We start from the raw sequence: 17,912 nt of genomic DNA, 5'->3' as shown, positions 1-17,912 counted from the left end.
CCAACAGTCACCAGGACCTTGCCTGGCTGGCGATGAGAGGGGCCCTCCCAGTCAGATCCCTCCTGTACGCCTGGAACATCGTCTCCGCTCCCCACTGCACACGGGAGGACTGCAGTGAGGAGGAGTCTGTGACCCACCTCTTCGCACAGTCAGTTCGCAGAGAGGGTGTGGAGGATGACAGAAGGGACGGTGTCACGTTTCAACCCCAGCAGCTGCGTAACCGAGGACTCTCTGATCTACGGGCTGTTCCCGGGGACGCACACGGAGACCAACATCCGGTGCTGCTGTCAGATCATCAACTCGGTGAAGGACGCTCTTCGGTCGGCCCGAAAATTGATGATTTACCAGCACATGGAGATGTCCGTGGGAGAATGTGCTGCCGACTGGCACATTCTCAGCTGCAGGAGTACTTTATTGTTGCCAAACAATTGATACTAGAGCGTACAATCATCACAGCGATATTTGATTCTGCTCTTCGTGCTCCCTGGAGTACAAATCGATAGTAAATATTAAAAATTTAAATTATAAATCACGTGCTGAGGGATGCACTCAAACTTGGTGCAGCCACCGCAAAAGCCGGGTGGAGAAGGACCACAGTTTTCGGTTTGTCACCCGCGCGCGGGAGTGCGAGGAGTCGGGTGGCGAAGAGTATTCCTCTCCTCAGTGGTGTGGATAGATGAATCAACATCGTGCTACAGGAGTGGCTGGAAATGTGGAAAGGTATAGACTGTAATGGAACATCAGTAAAGGAATGAGAGTCAATGAATGATTTATTGTAAACATCTTTATTTTGAATAAGGACAGAGTAAACACATGATTTATTGTAAATAACTTTATTTATTCTATAAGGACTTAGGGTCAACAAATGTTTTTTTGCAAATAATTTTATTTTGTAATATTTCTGAATAAAGTATATTTTTCAAAAAAATCAGTTCTTATCAGTTTAAAATCTGATGCGTCTCTTATCTGGGACCATATATTACATTGATTTTTGGAACAGGAAGATGGAATAGGGGCTTCCTTCGTCCACTCCGTGCATCGACCCAGTATTGCAGTACCCCTCGGAATGCTGCACCTCCCCTCGGGGAGATTAAACAACAAATAAAGAGTAGAATGCAGTTATCCGTACGCATTAACCTTCTTAGGCTTTTTCCCTATTCCTTCGTTGTACTTTTACAGGTAGTGTTAATGGTAAGACTCCTGGCAGTGTGGAGCATCAGAGGGTTCTTGAGGTCCGAGTCCACAGGATGCTCAAAGCAGCTGTGCAGGTTGACTCCGTGGTTAAGAAGGTGTACGGTATATTGGCCTTCATCAATCGTGGCATTGAATTTAGGAGCCGAGAGGTAATGTTGCAGCTATATAGACACTGGTCAGACCCCACTTGGAGTACTGGCTCAGATCTGGTCGCTTCACTACAGGAAGGATATGGAAACCATGGGGAGGGTGCAGAGGAGATTTACAAGGATATTGCCTGGATTGGGGAGCATGCCTTATGAGAATAGGTTGAGTGAACTTGGCCTTTTCTCCTTGGAGCAACAGAGGATGAGAGGTGGCCTGATAGAGGTGTATAAGATTATGAGATGCTTTGATTGTGGGGGTGTGAGCTGGGTCTGTGCGGAGGAAGCTTGACTCTGTCTGGCCCCGGGTTTGTGTGCCAGGTCTGTAAAGAGGGAGCTTCAGCCCGTGTTGATTGCTTCTGTTCCCTTCTGTTTGCGACCTTGGTGGACGTGGGTCCGATATTATACAGTGTATGAGCTTCCAATCTCCTTTATTGTTTTTGACTGAGAGCAAGAAAGCACGCAGGAAGGTGGGGATCAGGATAGTGCGAGTATCTGGCGTGAGAGGATGCGGTGGTCAGCCGGGATGGGGAGTGAACAGATCCTGGGGACCAGACACTATCAGACTGACATCCCTCAGCCTGGAGCTGAGACGCTGCCGTACCAGTGTGAGGAGCTCACACCATTATTGCAGTTCACCGGGTGCGGTGGGCAGCAGTAACCCCAGGGTACTGTTTCTCCTCTAGTGAGACTCGAGTCCGACACCAAGACAGGAAATTACAGTGGTTTATTGATTTCATCATGACAAATGTAAATTAAACAATGTGTGAGCTGCTCGTGTGCAGGGATAAATAAGCTGCTCCCGACTCACTCAGAATCACACACAATTAACTGACCGGTGACAATGAGTGACAGATTGAACAATCAGTCCCGTTTCTCACCGTCACTCTGCATTGGGGAACCGATGATTATAAAATCACACTTCAGGGCCGTGTCCGAGATCGCTGCAGATCCAGGGTCACTGCCGAGGTATTTGTCAATTTAACATCATTATATCAGCCAGACCTGCCGAATGCACCGTCCTCAGCAAAGGGAGCAAAAGGATTCTCTCCCGGGATAATCCCACCCCGGGACACCAGTGTCCCAGACTGAGCCCCGGCCCCCGGGCTCTGCCTGTCTAATTCCCCGGGGTCTCGTGGGGGAGTCTCAAACCCGCACATCCACTGGAAGCTGTGCCACTGGACAGGAGGCGGAAATACATCACTGTGGGAACGCTCCGAACGACAGACAGCTTCAGGCTGGAGCCAGTTCCGTTAGAACGGTTGGGAATTAAACCTGGCGTGCAGCCATTAAAGGGGAGGGCAGGGAATTGGCCAAAATGTCCCCCATCAAAAAAGGTAGTAGGGATAGTTTGGGTAATTATAGACCAGTGAGCCTTACGTCTGTGGTGGGAAAGCTGTTGGAAAAGATTCTTAGAGATAGGATCTATAGGCATTTAGAGAATCATGGTCTGATCAGGGACATTCAGCATGGCTTTGTGAAGGGCAGATCGTGTCTAACAAGCCTGATAGAGTTATTTGAGGAGGTGACCAGGCATATAGATGAGGGTAGTGCAGTGGATGTGATCTATATGGATTTTAGTAAGACATTTGACAAGGTTCCACATGTAGGCTTATTCAGAAAGTTAGAAGGCATGGGATCCAGGGAAGTTTGGCCAGGTGGATTCAGAATTGGCTTGCCTGCAGAAGGCAGAGGGTGGTGGTGGAGGGAGGACATTCAGATTGGAGGGTTGTGACTAGTGGTGTCCCACAAGGATCTGTTCTGGGACCTCTACTTTTTGTGATTTTTATTAACGACCTGGATGTGGGGGTAGAAGGGTGGGTTGGCAAGTTTGCAGACGACACAAAGGTTGGTGGTGTTGTAGATAGTGTAGAGGATTGTCAAAGATTGCAGAGAGACATTGATAGGATGCAGAAGTGGGCTGAGAAGTGGCAGATGGAGTTCAACCCGGAGAAGTGTGAGATGGTACAGTTTGGAAGGACAAACTCCAAGGCAGAGTACAAAGTAAATGGCAGGATACTTGGTAGTGTGGAGGAGCAGAGGGATCTCGGGGTGCATGTCCACAGATCCCTGAAAGTTGCCTCACAGGTGGATAGGGTAGTTAAGAAAGCTTATGGGGTGTTAGCTTTCATAAGTCGAGGGATAGAGTTTAAGAATCGCTATGTAATGATGCAGCTCTATAAAACTCTGGTTAGGCCACACTTGGAGTACTGTGTCCAGTTCTGGTCACCTCACGAAAGGAAGGATGTGGAAGCATTGGAAAGGGTACAGAGGAGATTTACCAGGATGCTGCCTGGTTTAGAAAGTATGCATTATGATCAGAGATTAAGGGAGCTAGGGCTTTACTCTTTGGAGAGAAGGAGGATGAGAGGAGACATGATAGAGGTGTAGAGGATAATAGGAATAGATAGAGTGGATAGACAGCGCCTCTTCCCCAGGGCACCACTGCTCAATACAAGAGGACATGGCTTTAAAGTAAGTGGTGGGAAGTTCAAGGGGAATATTAGAGGAAGGTATTTTACTCAGAGAGTGGTTGGTACATGGAATGCACTGCCTGAGTCAGTGGTGGAGGCAGATACACTAGTGAAGTTTAAGAGACTACTAGACAGGTATATGGAGGAATCTAAGATGGGGGGCTTACATGGGAGGCAGGGTTTGAGGGTCGGCACAACATTGTGGGCCGAAGGGCCTGTACTGTGCTGTACTATTCTATGTTCTATGTCTATGTTCTACGTAAGTATTTTTTACTTAATCTGAGATTTTTATTCTGCCATATATAAGAGGAACTTTTGGAATCAACAGTATTAAAAAAGGATTTAGGAAAAAAAATTGAACTTCAATAAGTCCTTATGCTTCTTATTAATCAATTTGTAACCGGAAAAGTTACTCAACTGAGGAAGCAGAGCGAAAACTGCCGGAATGGATTTCTCAGGGTTAGAGATATATAGTAATTAATCATCTGCATATAGTGATAGTTTGTGTATCTCATTCCTGCGGGTAATGCCAAATATATTAGGAGAGTCATGAATAGCAATAGCTAAAGGTTCCAGGGCGATATCAAATAATAATGGACAAAGAGGGCAACCCTGACGAGTACCAGGAAATAACTGAAAAAAGGGAGATCTTTGATTATTGGTAAATACCGAAGCCGAAGGGGGTAAGGTATATCAGTTTAATCCAAGATATAAATATCGGACTAAAATTGAATTTCTCAAGCGAATTAAACAAATATGTCCATTCGACTCTGTCAAAAGCTTTCTCAGTGTCCAGTGAAATGACACATTCTGGAGTTCTGGATGAAGAAGTATAAACAATATTCATTGATCTCCTAATATTAAAGAAGGAATAATGATTTTTAATAAATCCAGTCTGGTCAACAGAAATAATTGGAGGCAATACTTTCTCCAGTCTAGTTGCCAGTAATTTTGAAAATATCTTGGAATCCACATTTAGCAAGGATATAGGCCTATAAAGTTTCAAAGAAAGAAAAATAAAAAGTAAAAAAGAATAAATAAAATACAGAATCAGTAAAGAAAGAAAACTTATCCGAAAATACGAAAAATACCTACCCTACAAACCCAGGGCAAAAGCCCTCAGATTATAAAAATCCAAAGCTGTAAGCTTTTGGAGAGATGTTTTGAAAACACTATCAAAAGTTTTGGATCTGGATCTACTGAAAAAACAAGCATGTAAGAACAAAGAGAATAAACAACAGTCCGTTAATTAGTCCGGAGCAGAGGAACGCTGATTGTCAAGAAAACTGAGCTTCATCCGGAGATTTAAACAGACGACGAGAGTTATCGGCAAGAACAATTTTCAAACGTGCTGGAAACAGCAACGCTGGTTAAGGCCTTTTTGATAAAATTCTGACATCTGTGGTTTAAAAGCTATCCATTCCCTCAGAACTTCAGGACTGAAATCTTCAACGAGGCAAAATTTGAAACTTTGAAATTCGATCATATCTTTCCGCTGCGCAGCTTGTACCACACGATCCTTCATGTGAGCATAATGGAACAGAATAATAATGGGTCTCAGTTTAAATTCTCTGGAAGGTTTGGGGCGTAATGTACGGTGCACGCGATCGAGCAATGGAGGGGCCTCCAAAACCTCTGAACCAAACACATCCATTAAAAATTGAGAAAAGTATTTGGTAGGATCGGCCGTCTCGATATCTTTGGGAAGCCCGATTATCCGCAAGTTCTGTCATCGGGATCGATCTTCGAGATCAATAATCTTGGATTTATAACGTTCCAACATGGGATGTTGAAGCCAGATTTTTTTCCAGGGCTTCAATCTTTTGTCCTCTGCCAACGGGCAGCATCCAGTTCTGAAATTCTAGTTTGCTGTTGATCAATTTCACATCTAAACAATCTAATGTCATCTTGAATCATCTTCAAAACTTCTTCAAACACAGCAAATCTTTGATTAAGTTTTTCCTCTAGAAGATTCGACATTATTTCAAAAGATATTGGTATTTGCTTAGATGCTTTAGGATCGCCATCTTTTTTTCCCGTTGCTGTTGGAGTCTTTCCCATTTTTAACTTCTCGTCCTCTGGTTCACATTTCCAGCGAGTTAAAATCAAAGTTCAAAGATATATTTGTGTTATAAACCTATTAGTGTAGGTATAAACAGATTAAATAAGGGTGGTTACGGGTAAAAGAAGTAAAGGGAATGGAGCGAAGCCAAAATGTACCTCACACCATGAGCGCCTCCTGGAGAGTCCATTTCAAAAAAGGTTGTTAGCTTAATCTATAAACGGTTATTGAGTTCACGAATGATATCTGATGATAAAATTAAACGCTCTTCAAGAGTCATTTTCAGATAATCAATGGAGTAAAACTTTTCATTTGGTTAACAACTCATCTATTTGTGCCTGTCGTTCCTTGATACGGTTCAAGGTAGCGCATCGGGCCCATGTGTCAAAGGATAAACCAGTGCATATTTTCTCCAGTATTAATCCTACTTGTGACAGATGTAATATTGAGCTGGACGCTTTAACTCATACGTATTGGTCTTGTATAAAGCCAGATAACTTTTGCAGAGATGTTTTTAAAACACTATCAAAAGTCTTGGATCTGGATCTACAACCTAATTTGCTTACGAAATATTCTTGTTTCCGCTCGATGTATGATAGCCGTTTCGACCTTACTGGCTGGGAGAGCCACTTTATTGGAGTGGAAGGATTCTAATCCACCTACAGTCATTTACTGGCTCTCCTCCATTATGTCCTGTTTAAGTTTAGAGAAAATAAGAAGTCGGACATTTGATACATCCTTTAAATTTGAGCAAATATGGTGACCTTTTATCCAATATTTTCATTTAATTTGATTTATTACTCTTACAATCTTTTTTTAATCGAAGTTTTAGATTTGATCAGAAAGTCTTTCTCTCTCTCTCTCTCTCTTTTTGGGTCGTATCCTCAAAATGAGATGCCCAGTCCCCCTTTTTTTGTTTTGTTATAGTGTAGTGTTTTTTTTCCCTTTTCATTTAAAACCCAATGTTTTTTCCTTTCTCTTCATAAACTGGTTAAGAGGAGAATTGTTATTTTCATTTTCTTTTATTATATATTATACTAGTTTAATATCTATGACTTTGACAATGTCTATCTTAATCTTGGTTTATATTGTTACTGATATATATACTTGAACTAATTCTCCTCTTTACTGTATTTATACTTTTAAATCAATAAAAAGGTTAATAAAGAAATTACTGATCACATTATTGTTCAGTGTCACACACTCAGTGACTGTAAACACAATCTCCCACAGTCTTGTACTTACCAGAGTTTCTGTATTTTACACTCCGGGTTCCTCAGAGCCGCAGACACCAGTTTCACTCCTGAATCTCCCAGTTTATTACCACTCAGGTCCAGCTCCGTCAGTGATGGGTTTGTACTGACAGCGGAGACGAGATCCTCGGCACCAGAATCTGTGAGACCGACATCCCACAGCCTGGAGATGAGAGAGAGTGAGGGTGAAGGACACAGAGAGACAGGAGACGGTACAAATCCCCAGTGTTTGTCAGTAACACAATTACTGATCGCATTAATGTTCAGTGTCAGACACCCAGTGACTGTAAACACAATCTCCCACAGTCTGGTACTTACCACAGTTTCTGTATTTTACACTCCAGGTTCCTCAGAGCCGCAGACACCAGTTTCACTCCTGAATCTCCCAGTTTATTCCTCCCAAGTCTGAACACAAACAAACAAGTTGATCAACAAAGTGATTCAAACTGTGGGTCTGAGGGAATTTCTCTCACTCGAATATTTCAGGAAACATTAAACCCTTCGGTAAATCACTGATCGGAGTTCCCATCATTATCAATGTCCCTCACTGCCCAGCTCCAGGGTATTCACCGAATGTCGGTAATTTAGTCTGTCGATGTGACCCTGTGAACTCCACATATTCTGCCTCATTTCCCGATGAGAGAAATGTTTCTGATGTGAGAGACTCCAGAGGGGTAGGGTTAACCATATAACGATATATAACAATTACAGCACGGAAACAGGCCATCTCGGCCCTTCTAGTCCATGCCAAATGCTTACTCTCACCTAGTCCCACTGACCCGCACTCAGCCCGTAACGCTCCATTCCTTTCCTGTCCATATAGCTATCCAATTTTACTTTAAATGACAACATCGAACCTGCCTCAACCACTTCTGCTGGAAGCTCGTTCCACACAGCTACCACTCTCTGAGTAAAGAAGTTCCCCCTCATTTTACCCCTAAACTTTTGCCCTTTAACTCTCAACTCATGTCCTCTTGTTTGAACCTCCCCCACTCTCAATGGAAAAAGCCTATCCGCGTCAACTCTATCTATCCCCCTCATAATTTTAAATACCTCTATCAAGTCTCTCCTCAACCTTCTATGCTTCAAAGAATAAAGACCCAACTTGTTCAACCTTTCTCTGTAACTTAGGTGATGAAACCCCGGTAACATTCTAGTAAATCTTCTCTGTACTCTCTCTATTTTATTGACATCTTTCCTATAATTCAGTGACCAGAACTGTACACAATACTCCAAATCTGGCCTTACCAATGCCTTGTACAATTTCAACATTACATCCCAACTCCTATACTCAATGCTCTGATTTATAAAGGCCAGCAAACCAAAAGCTTTCTTCACCACCCTATCCACATGAGATTCCACCTTCAGGGAACTATGCACCATTATTCCCAGATCCCTCTGTTCTACAGCATTCTTCAATGCCCAACCATTTACCATGTATGTCCTATTTTGATTAGTCCTACCAAAATGTTGTACCTCACATTTATCAGCATTAAACTCCATCTGCCATCTTTCAGCCCACTCTTCTAACTGGCCTAAATCTCTCTGCAAGCTTTGAAAACCTACTTCATTATCCACAACTCCACCTATCTTAGTATCATCTGCATATTTACTCATCCAATTTACCACCCCATCATCCAGATCATTAATGTATATGCCAAACAACACTGGACCCAGTACAGATCCCTGAGACACACCGCTAGTTACCGGCCTCCAATCTGACAAACATTTATCCACCACTACTCTCTGGCGTCTCCCATCCAGCCACTGCTGAATCCATTTTACTACTTCAATACTAATACCTAACGATTGAACCTTCCTAACTAACCTTCCGTGTGGAACCTTGTCAAAGGCCTTACTGAAGCCCATATAGACAACATCCACCGCTTTACCTTTGTCAACTTTCCTAGCAACCTCTTCAAAAAATTCAATAAGATTTGTCAAACATTACTTTCCATGCACAAATCCATGTTGACTGTTCCTAATCAGACCCTGTCTATCCAGATAATTATATATACCATATATAGCAATACTCCAATCCTCTGGCACCATCCCCGTTTCTAATGACATTTGAAATATTTCTGTCAGAGCCCCTGCTATTTCCACACTAACTTCCCTTAAGGTCCTAGGGAATATCCTGTCAGGACCTGGAGACTTATCCACTTTTATATTCCTTAAAAGCTCCAGTACTTGCTCTTCTTTAATTATCATAGTTTCCATAACTACCCTCTTTGTTTCCCTTACCATACACAATTCAATATCCTCTCCTTAGTGAATACTGAAGAAAAGAAATTGGTCAAAATCTCCCCCATCTCTTTTGGCTCCATACATAGCTGCCCACTCTGATTCTCTAAGGGACCAATTTTATCCCTTACTGTCCTTTTGCTATTAATATAACGGTAGAAACCCTTTGCATTTACTTTGGATTTATTTTCACCTTACTTGCCAAAACAACCTCGTATCTTCTTCTAGCTTTTCTAATTTCTTTCTCAAGATTCTTTTTACCTTCTTTATATTCCTCGAGCACCTCATTTACTCCATGCTGCCTATATTTATTGTAGATATCTTTCTTTTCCCAAACCAAGTTTCCAATATCCCTTGAAAACCATGGTTCTCTCAAACTTTTAACCTTTCCTTTCAACCTGACAGGAACATAAAGATTCTGTACCCTCAAAATTTCACCTTAAAATGACCTCCATTTCTCTATTACATCCTTCCCATAAAACAAATTGTCCCAATCCACTCCTTCTAAATCCTTTCGCATCTCCTTAAAGTTAGCCTTTCTCCTATCAAAAATCTCAACCCTCGGTCCAGACCTATCCTTCTCCATAATTATATTGAAACTAATGGCATTGTGATCACTGGACCCGAATTGCTCCCAAACACATACCTTCGTCACCTGCCCTATCTCATTCCCTAACAGGAAATCCAGCACTGCTCCTTCTCTAGCTGGTACCTCTATGTGTTGCTGCAAAAAACTATCCTGCACACATTTTACTAACTCCAAACCATCTAGCCCTTTTACAGTCTGGGCTTCCCAGTCTACGTGTGGAAAATTAAAATCTCCCACACTCTCAACCGTGTGCTTACTACAAATATCTGCTATCTCCTTACAAATTAGCTCCTTCAATTCTTGCTCCCCATTTGGTGGTCTAGAATACACCCCTATAAGTATTACTACACTGTTCCGATTCGTCAATTCCACCCAAATAGCCTCCCTAGACGAGCCCTCTAATCTATCCTGCCAGAGCACTGCTGTAATATTTTCTCTGACAAGCAAAGCAACACCTCCCCCTCTTGTCCTTCTGATTCTAGCACACCTGAAGCAATGAAATCCAGAAATATTTAGTTGCCAAACAAACCCCTCCTGCAACCATGTTTCACTAATAGCTACAACATCATACTTCCAGGTATCAATCCATGCTCAAGGCTCATCCACCTTTCTTACAATGCTCCTAGCATTAAAATAAATGCATTTAAGTAATTTTCCACCTCTATCTCTCTGTTTATCACTAATGGTGCAAACAACTTTACTATCTCCTTTTTCTTCCTTCTCCCCTACATCTGTTCCTACACTTTGGTTCCCCTCGCCACTTGTATCTCGTTTAAATCCACGAGAGCCTCTCTAGCAAACCTACCTGCAAGAATTGAAGGATGGAAGTAAGTCCCCCAGTGAGGAAGATTTGTGAATGGGAAAGTGTCGATGGGAGATAGTGGTGGGACTCCAGCCAAGCAAAAGGATAGGAAGATAGAACCTGCAGGAGGTAGGCGGATGAGGAAGCGAGATCCTGCGGGAGGAAGGCAGATGGGGAAGAGAGATCCAGCAGGAGGAAGGTAGATGGGGAAGAGAGATCCCACAGGAGGAAGGCCGATGAGGAAGCGAGATCCTGCGGGAGGAAGGCAGATGGGGAAGATAGAACCTGCAGGAGGTAGGCGGATGAGGAAGCGAGATCCTGCGGGAGGTAGGCAGATGGGGAAGAGAGATCCCACAGGAGGAAGGGGGATGGGGAAGAGAGATCCAGCAGGAGGAAGGGGGATGGGGAAGAGAGATCCAGCAGGAGGAAGGGGGATGGGGAAGAGAGATCCCGCGGGAGGAAGGGGATGGGGAAGAGAGATCCCACAAGATGAAGGGGGATGAGGAAGCGAGATCCTGCGGGAGGAAGGCAGATGGGGAAGAGAGATCCAGCAGGAGGAAGGCGGATGGGGAAGAGAGATCCCACATGAGGAAGGGGGAGGAGACGAGAGATCCCACAGGATGAAGGGGGATGGGGAAGAGAGATCCCACAGGATGAAGGGGGATGGGGAAGCGAGATCCCACAGGAGGAAGGGGGATGGGGAAGACATCCAACAGGAGGAAGGGATTGGGGAAAAGATCCCACAGGAGGAAGGGGGATAGGGATCAGTTGTCTCACAGGAGGAGTCGGGGGGAAACGATAATCATACAAGATGAGGGGTTACAGAAAAAGATTGTACGGGAGGGGTGAGACTGAAAAGAGGCCCAGAAGAGATGCGCTCACGGTATCTGGTAGTGAGAAAAGTCACAGACGGGGAAGGGCAGGGAGGACAATCTCACAATGGTATTTATCTCCTTCTCACTGGGAAGCGGGTGTGAATCTCTGACCCACCTGCTGCAGTCAGTGTCGGTAACAGTGAACCATAGAAACATAGAAAATAGGTGCAGGAGTAGGCCATTCGGCCCTTCGAGCCTGCACCACCATTTATTATGATCATGGCTGATCATCCAACTCAGAACACCGCCCCAGCCTTCCCTCCATACCCCCTGACCCCCGTAGCCACAAGGGCCATATCTAACTCCCTCTTAAATATAGCCAATGAACTGGCCTCAACTGTTTCCTGTGGCAGAGAATTCCACAGATTCACCACTCTCTGTGTGAAGAAGTTTTTCCTAATCTCGGTCCTAAAAGCCTTCCCCTCTATCCTCAAACTGTGACCCCTCGTTCTGGACTTCCCCAACATCGGGAACAATCTTCCTGCATCTAGCCTGTCCAATCCCTTTAGGATCTTATACGTTTCAATCAGATCCCCCCTCAATCTTCTAAATTCCAACGAGTACAAGCCCAGTTCATCCATTCTTTCTTCATATGAAAGTCCTGCCATCCCAGGAATCAATCTGGTGAACCTTCTTTGTACTCCCTCTATGGCAAGGATGTCTTTCCTCAGATTAGGGGACCAAAACTGCACACAATACTCCAGGTGCGGTCTCACCAAGGCCTTGCACAACTGAGAAGGAACATTGTCAATGGACGTGTCACAGTCAGTGAGAAACACGGCCATTCCTGTGATTTACTACCATTAAACCAATGGCCGTTGTTCACTGATCTGATGAAGTCTCCAACATCCCTTCACAAGGAACCACAGAACCCTCCTGTCCTTGGGGAATTACTGACCGATCCCCTGGTCACTTGTCACAATTCTTCACAATCTGATTCACTACAGTTTTATCCAAATCCCTTTACAGGATATCCCCGGGATGTGGATTCAGGAACTGTGCTACTGCAGCTACAAACTCTTGGATGGTGAGGTGTGGGAAATGTGTACACCGCGCTCCGGGCAGAATCCTCTCTCTCCAAAAGCTCCATCAGGAACTGGGAAGGCTGCAGATTGTAGTTGATCAAATCTCCACCTGTAAACACAATCTTCTTCTCGAGCACTCCTCTGAAGGCCATCTGACCAACCCTGAGTAACACATCAGGGGACTGTCAATCTCACGACCATGGTTTTTCAGGATGTTGTAAATATAGTAGGAATATAGTTGGGTGATGGTCTTGGGAATTCGCTCTGGGTCCCTGACTCTTTGTGTGAAGAAGGGACTTAATGCCAGAGCGAGGATCCAGCAGTAGGAGGGGTTGCTGCCGCTACCGTCTGATCTTCAAAATACCTGATGAAATATTCCTTCCGTTCCTCACCAACAAATCCCAGGATTTCAGCCCAGACACCGATCTCCGCCTTTTCCAATAGATGTAACGCAGTGGGACGTGTGGTCACCAGCACTGAACATCCTGGGAGCAGCTTGCCCTGGATTAAACTGTACACAATGTCAGACACCTTGCACTTGAATTCAGGATCTGGGCACTGGTGCTTGGGTTCTGTATCTCTCCGACTGTCAGCAAAATCGATTCTGTGCTTGAATTCATCCAATCCATCGAATATAACCAGCAATCCCTCTGGGTTCTTCCAGACCTCTCTCAGGGCATTCCCAAAATACGGATATTGATGCAGAATCAGTTCTTTCAAGTTTATTCTGCAATTAATGGAGTTTAAATCCCAGAATTTGAAACTGAAGGCAAACTGGAATTGTTGGTATATTTTCCCCGTGACCCAGTCATAAACAATCTTTTGAACCAATGTTGTTTTCCCGATCCCTGGGACTTCGGCCACTGCTGCTGAACATCCCTAAGTTGATTGTGTGAAGAATCTTTTCATTTTGTCCCAAAAACTATGTGAGTAACTATTCTCAAACAGATGAGCAATCCCGATTTTCTCCAGCTGTCCGCGGAGATGTTCCTCTCTCCACTCCTCGTGGTCTCTGCCTCTTGCCAGCAGCTCATGTTCCACCAGTCTCCGATCTCGAACAGTAGAAATGACTGTGAGCTCAGCGTATCGATCAACCAGCTGGAAAACCTTCACCTTCTCCCTCATCAGGATCGTGTTCACTCTCAGTGTTTCAGTTTGTGCCCGCAGAGTCTCCTTGTGTTTCTGCTGAACATCTTAGGATGGACAGAAATAGGTGGTCAATGCCTGATCTGATGAACACTGAACACTCACGTATTTACCCCAATAATAAGAAATTGTTAAGGACACTGTTTGGGTGAAATTGGGAGATCAGAGATAAGAGCGTCTGAAGATGAACGATGGCCCCGAAACATTTCTGATCCGATTCAGGTTCGCTGTTAAAGCCTCCCCTCTCCCCTCTGTTCGTAGTTTGCAGATTCCCCGATGTTCCAGCGAGCACCAAGTGCACACGTGATTCTGGAGAGGAGAGTGTTGTGTGGAGCGGCTGGTTTCACCGCTTTCACTGCTCAGCTTCTGCTGAACTGGGCAACACCGCAGAGGGTAACAGTGGGGGTCGGGGGGCAATTTACTTGCTCTACTGACTTTTACTTTCTCATAATGGAGCGGATACTCTCGACACTTCTTTAGGTTGAAACTGTCAGTACTGAGCCACAGAAAAGGAACATTATTTCCATTTCCTTTTCCAAGCTCAGCCAGTCACGATGTAACACACCCCGCAGTAGTCTACAGTCTCTTCTTCTCCGAGGAACTGTTACATTAACTCAGGCAATACACCCTCACCACACCTCTACAGTCTCCTCTGCTCTGAGGAGCTAGTACATGAACTCAGGCAATAAGCCCCACCACACCTCTGCGGTATCCTATGCTCCAAGGAGCTGGGACATGAACTCAGGCAACTCCCGGATGTTGTGCGGAACAGCAGAAATCTGAAGAGGATGTCAGCAGTAATACGGGACTCTATAGTCAGCAGGAGAGGTAAGCGATTCTGTGGACTCAAAAAGGAGACACCGATGCTACTTTGCCTCTCAGGAGCCAGGGTCCGAAACATTACTGGACACGTCCATAATATCCTGAAAAGGAAAGGTCACGAGTCATGATAGATATTGGTACCAATGATATAGGAAGAGAACAGGGAAGAGGTCTGGAAAACAAAACACAGGGAGTTAGGAAGGAAGCTGAGAAGCAGGAACTCAAAGGTAGTAATGTCGGGATCACTGCCTGTGCCACCCGACAGTGGGGATAGGAATAGAATGAGGTGGCAGATAAGTGTGTGGCCGAAGAATACAGCAAGGGGCAGGGATTACAGCAGGGTCCGATATTCTTGCAGGCGAATTTACTGGAGCTGTTGGGAGTGTTTTAAACTAATATGACAGGGCGATGGAAACCAGTATGATAGAGCTGAAGATGAGCCAGCAGGTTTAAATGTGGACACAGCCAAGTGTTAAATTGTACCACAGAGGCAAAATTCGATTTTGGTTGGTACGACGTTGTGGCCATTACTGAGTTGTGGCTGAAAGAAGATCTTGTTTGGGAGTTTAACATCAAAGGATATACTTTGTTTCGAAAGGACAGGCAGGAAGACATTGGCTATGTTTTCGAGATGGAATTACACCTTCAGAAAAAGGGGACATAAAGTCAGAGGACGTTGGCTCTTTGTGGGTGGAGATAAGAAATTACAGGGGTAACAAAGCACATTATGGGAATCATATACAGGCCTCCAAATAGTCGCCAAGATGTGGGTTTGAGTTGCAAAGGGAAAAGGCATGTAATAAGGGTAATGACACATTTGTACTGACGAACTTCAATATGCAAGGGGAATGGGAAAATCAAGCATACTTCAGGTGTCGGGTGGCAGGAGAGGGGATTTATTGCGATTGTGCTTGAGCCTACTTGGGGAAAGGCTCGCTTAGATTGGGTGTTGTGTAATAACCCAGATCCTGTTTAGTGGCTCGCCGAGCTGGCTTGTTCACTTGCAGATGTTTCGTTACCCAGCTAGGCAACATCACCAGTGCAACTTCGGATGAAATGCTGGTGATCTATACTGTTCACCTTTTGTGTGTCCTGTGATTGGTCCGTGAGTGAGTGAGTGTCAATATGGAAGCAAAACTGAGTGGGAAGTTGGATGATTGGAAACCTTTTAAAATCTAACAAAAGGCAACTAAAAAAGCTATAAGAAGGGAAAAGATGAAATATGAGGTGAGACTAGACAATAATATCAAGCAGGATAACAAATGTTTTTGTTCAGTTATATAAAAAGAAAAAATGGAGTTGAGAGTTGATATTGGTCCACTGGAAAATGATATTGGTGAGCTAGTAATGGAAGACAAAGAAATAGCAGGTGAACTTTAGAAACATAGAAACATTGAAAACCTATAGCACAATACAGGCCCTTCAGCCCACAATGCTGTGCGGAACATGTACTTACATTAGAAATTACCTAAGGTTACCCATAGCCCTCTAGTTTTCTAAGCTCCATGTATCCAGAAGTCTCTTAAAACACCCCTTCATATCCGTCTCCACTACAGTTCCATGCACTCACCACTCTGCGTAAAAAAACATCTCCTCTGTACTTACAAGCACCTTAAATCTGTGTGCCCTCTCGTGCTAGCCATTTCAGCTCTGGGAAAAAGCCTCTGACTACCCACACGATCAATGCCTCTCATCATCTTATACACCCATATCAGGTCACCTCTCATCCTCCACCGCTCCAAAGAGAAAAGGCTGAGCTCACTTAACCTATTCTCATTAGGCATGCTCCCCAATCCTTGTAAATCTCCTCTGCACCCTTTCTATAGTTTCCACATCCTTCCTGTAGTGAAGTGACCAGAGCTGAGCTCAAGTGGGGTCTGACCAGGGTCCTGTATAGCTAATGCATACTTTGCATATCTCTTCACTGTGGCCCGTGAGTGACGGGAAGCAGCAGTGACTGCCATCACTATTAATGAGAACAAGATTTCTGGATGGTGTGTTGCCATGGTCGGGGAAATCTCGCATCCAGTCTGAAACATGTTTAAGGGTAGTGTGAGCAGAGGTCAAGGTTCACGTCGGCACCAATGACAGGGCAGGAAGGGTGAAGAGGTGCTGCAAAGTGAGTTCATGGATGTAGGTGATAGGTTAAAGTGCACAACATCCAGGGTTGTGTCTTCAGGATTGCCACCCATACCACATGCTAGTGAGGCCTGAAATAGGATATAATACAGTCTAACGTGTGGCTGATGAGATGGTGCATTGTTGAGTGCTGCAGATGTTTGGATGATTCCAAGGAAGATGGGACCTGGACAGACATGATCGTTTTGCATCCGAACTGGAGGGGGACTGATACCCTTGCGGGAAGGGTTGTTAACACTGCATCGGGATGGGGTGAGGTGTCAAACTTGAGCTGCAAGGGGATGAAGAACCAGAGTGGATAGTGGAGTGGTTGTGTGGGAAAGATGCTGTTAATCCAACATAAAAAATCAGGAGTCTAAAGAAAGAACATGGTGAAACAAATGTTCCCAAATGTGTATTATTTCATTGCAAGGAGTATTGTAGGAAAGGCTGATGAGCTTAGAGCATGGATCAGCGTATTGAATTACAGTATTGCAAGCATTAATGTGATTTGATTGGAGGAGGTGCAGGACTGGCAGCTCAGTCTTCCAGGGTTCTGTTGCGTTAGACACAATTTGATTGAGTGGGAGGGATTAAAGAAGGACAAGTGACATCACTAGTTAGGGAAAATGTCCCTGCATTGCTCATACAGGACAAACTGGAAAGCTCAACCACTGAGGCCTTATGGGTGAAACTGAACAATAAGGAAGGGATGGGATTATATTACAGAGTGCCCAATAGTCAATAGGATTTGGGGGATCAAATTGTTTGAGAAATCACAGGCAACTTAGAAGGTTATGATGCTAGATGGTTGTAACTTTCCACTTATTGACCGGGACACCCATACTTTAAAGGGCTGTTTGGGATATCGTTGGTAAAATGTGTTCAAGGAAGTTCCCTTGATCAATATATTGAGGTCATAACTATAGACTGAAATACTATTAGGGTACATGACGGGGCAGGTAACAGAGGTCTGTGCAGGTAAATACTTTGGATCTAGTGATCATAATACCATTAGTTTAAAGATCATTATGGAAATGGGTAGGTCTGGTTCTAAATTGGAGAAAAGGCCAATTTTAATGGTATCAGAAAGGATCTGGTGAACGTGGATTGGAACAGGTTGTTTTCGAGCAAATCTGTGCTTGGTAAGTGTGAGGCCTTCAAA

General features: G+C 44.3%; 1 non-coding gene across 1 annotated transcript; it reads left to right on the top strand.

The window, feature by feature from the left end:
* Positions 1–897: 897 nt before the first annotated feature.
* Positions 898–1,080, top strand: LOC140208780 (U2 spliceosomal RNA). Its single transcript, XR_011888935.1, has one exon. It is a non-coding gene; the product is annotated as a U2 spliceosomal RNA (small nuclear RNA).
* Positions 1,081–17,912: the final 16,832 nt, after the last annotated feature.

Source organism: Mobula birostris, chromosome 13, assembly GCF_030028105.1.
Source record: "Mobula birostris isolate sMobBir1 chromosome 13, sMobBir1.hap1, whole genome shotgun sequence".
NCBI classification, from domain to species: domain Eukaryota; kingdom Metazoa; phylum Chordata; class Chondrichthyes; order Myliobatiformes; family Myliobatidae; genus Mobula; species Mobula birostris.
The sequence above is the reverse complement of the archived record's forward strand: the minus strand, read 5'-3'. Positions and strand labels throughout refer to the sequence as shown.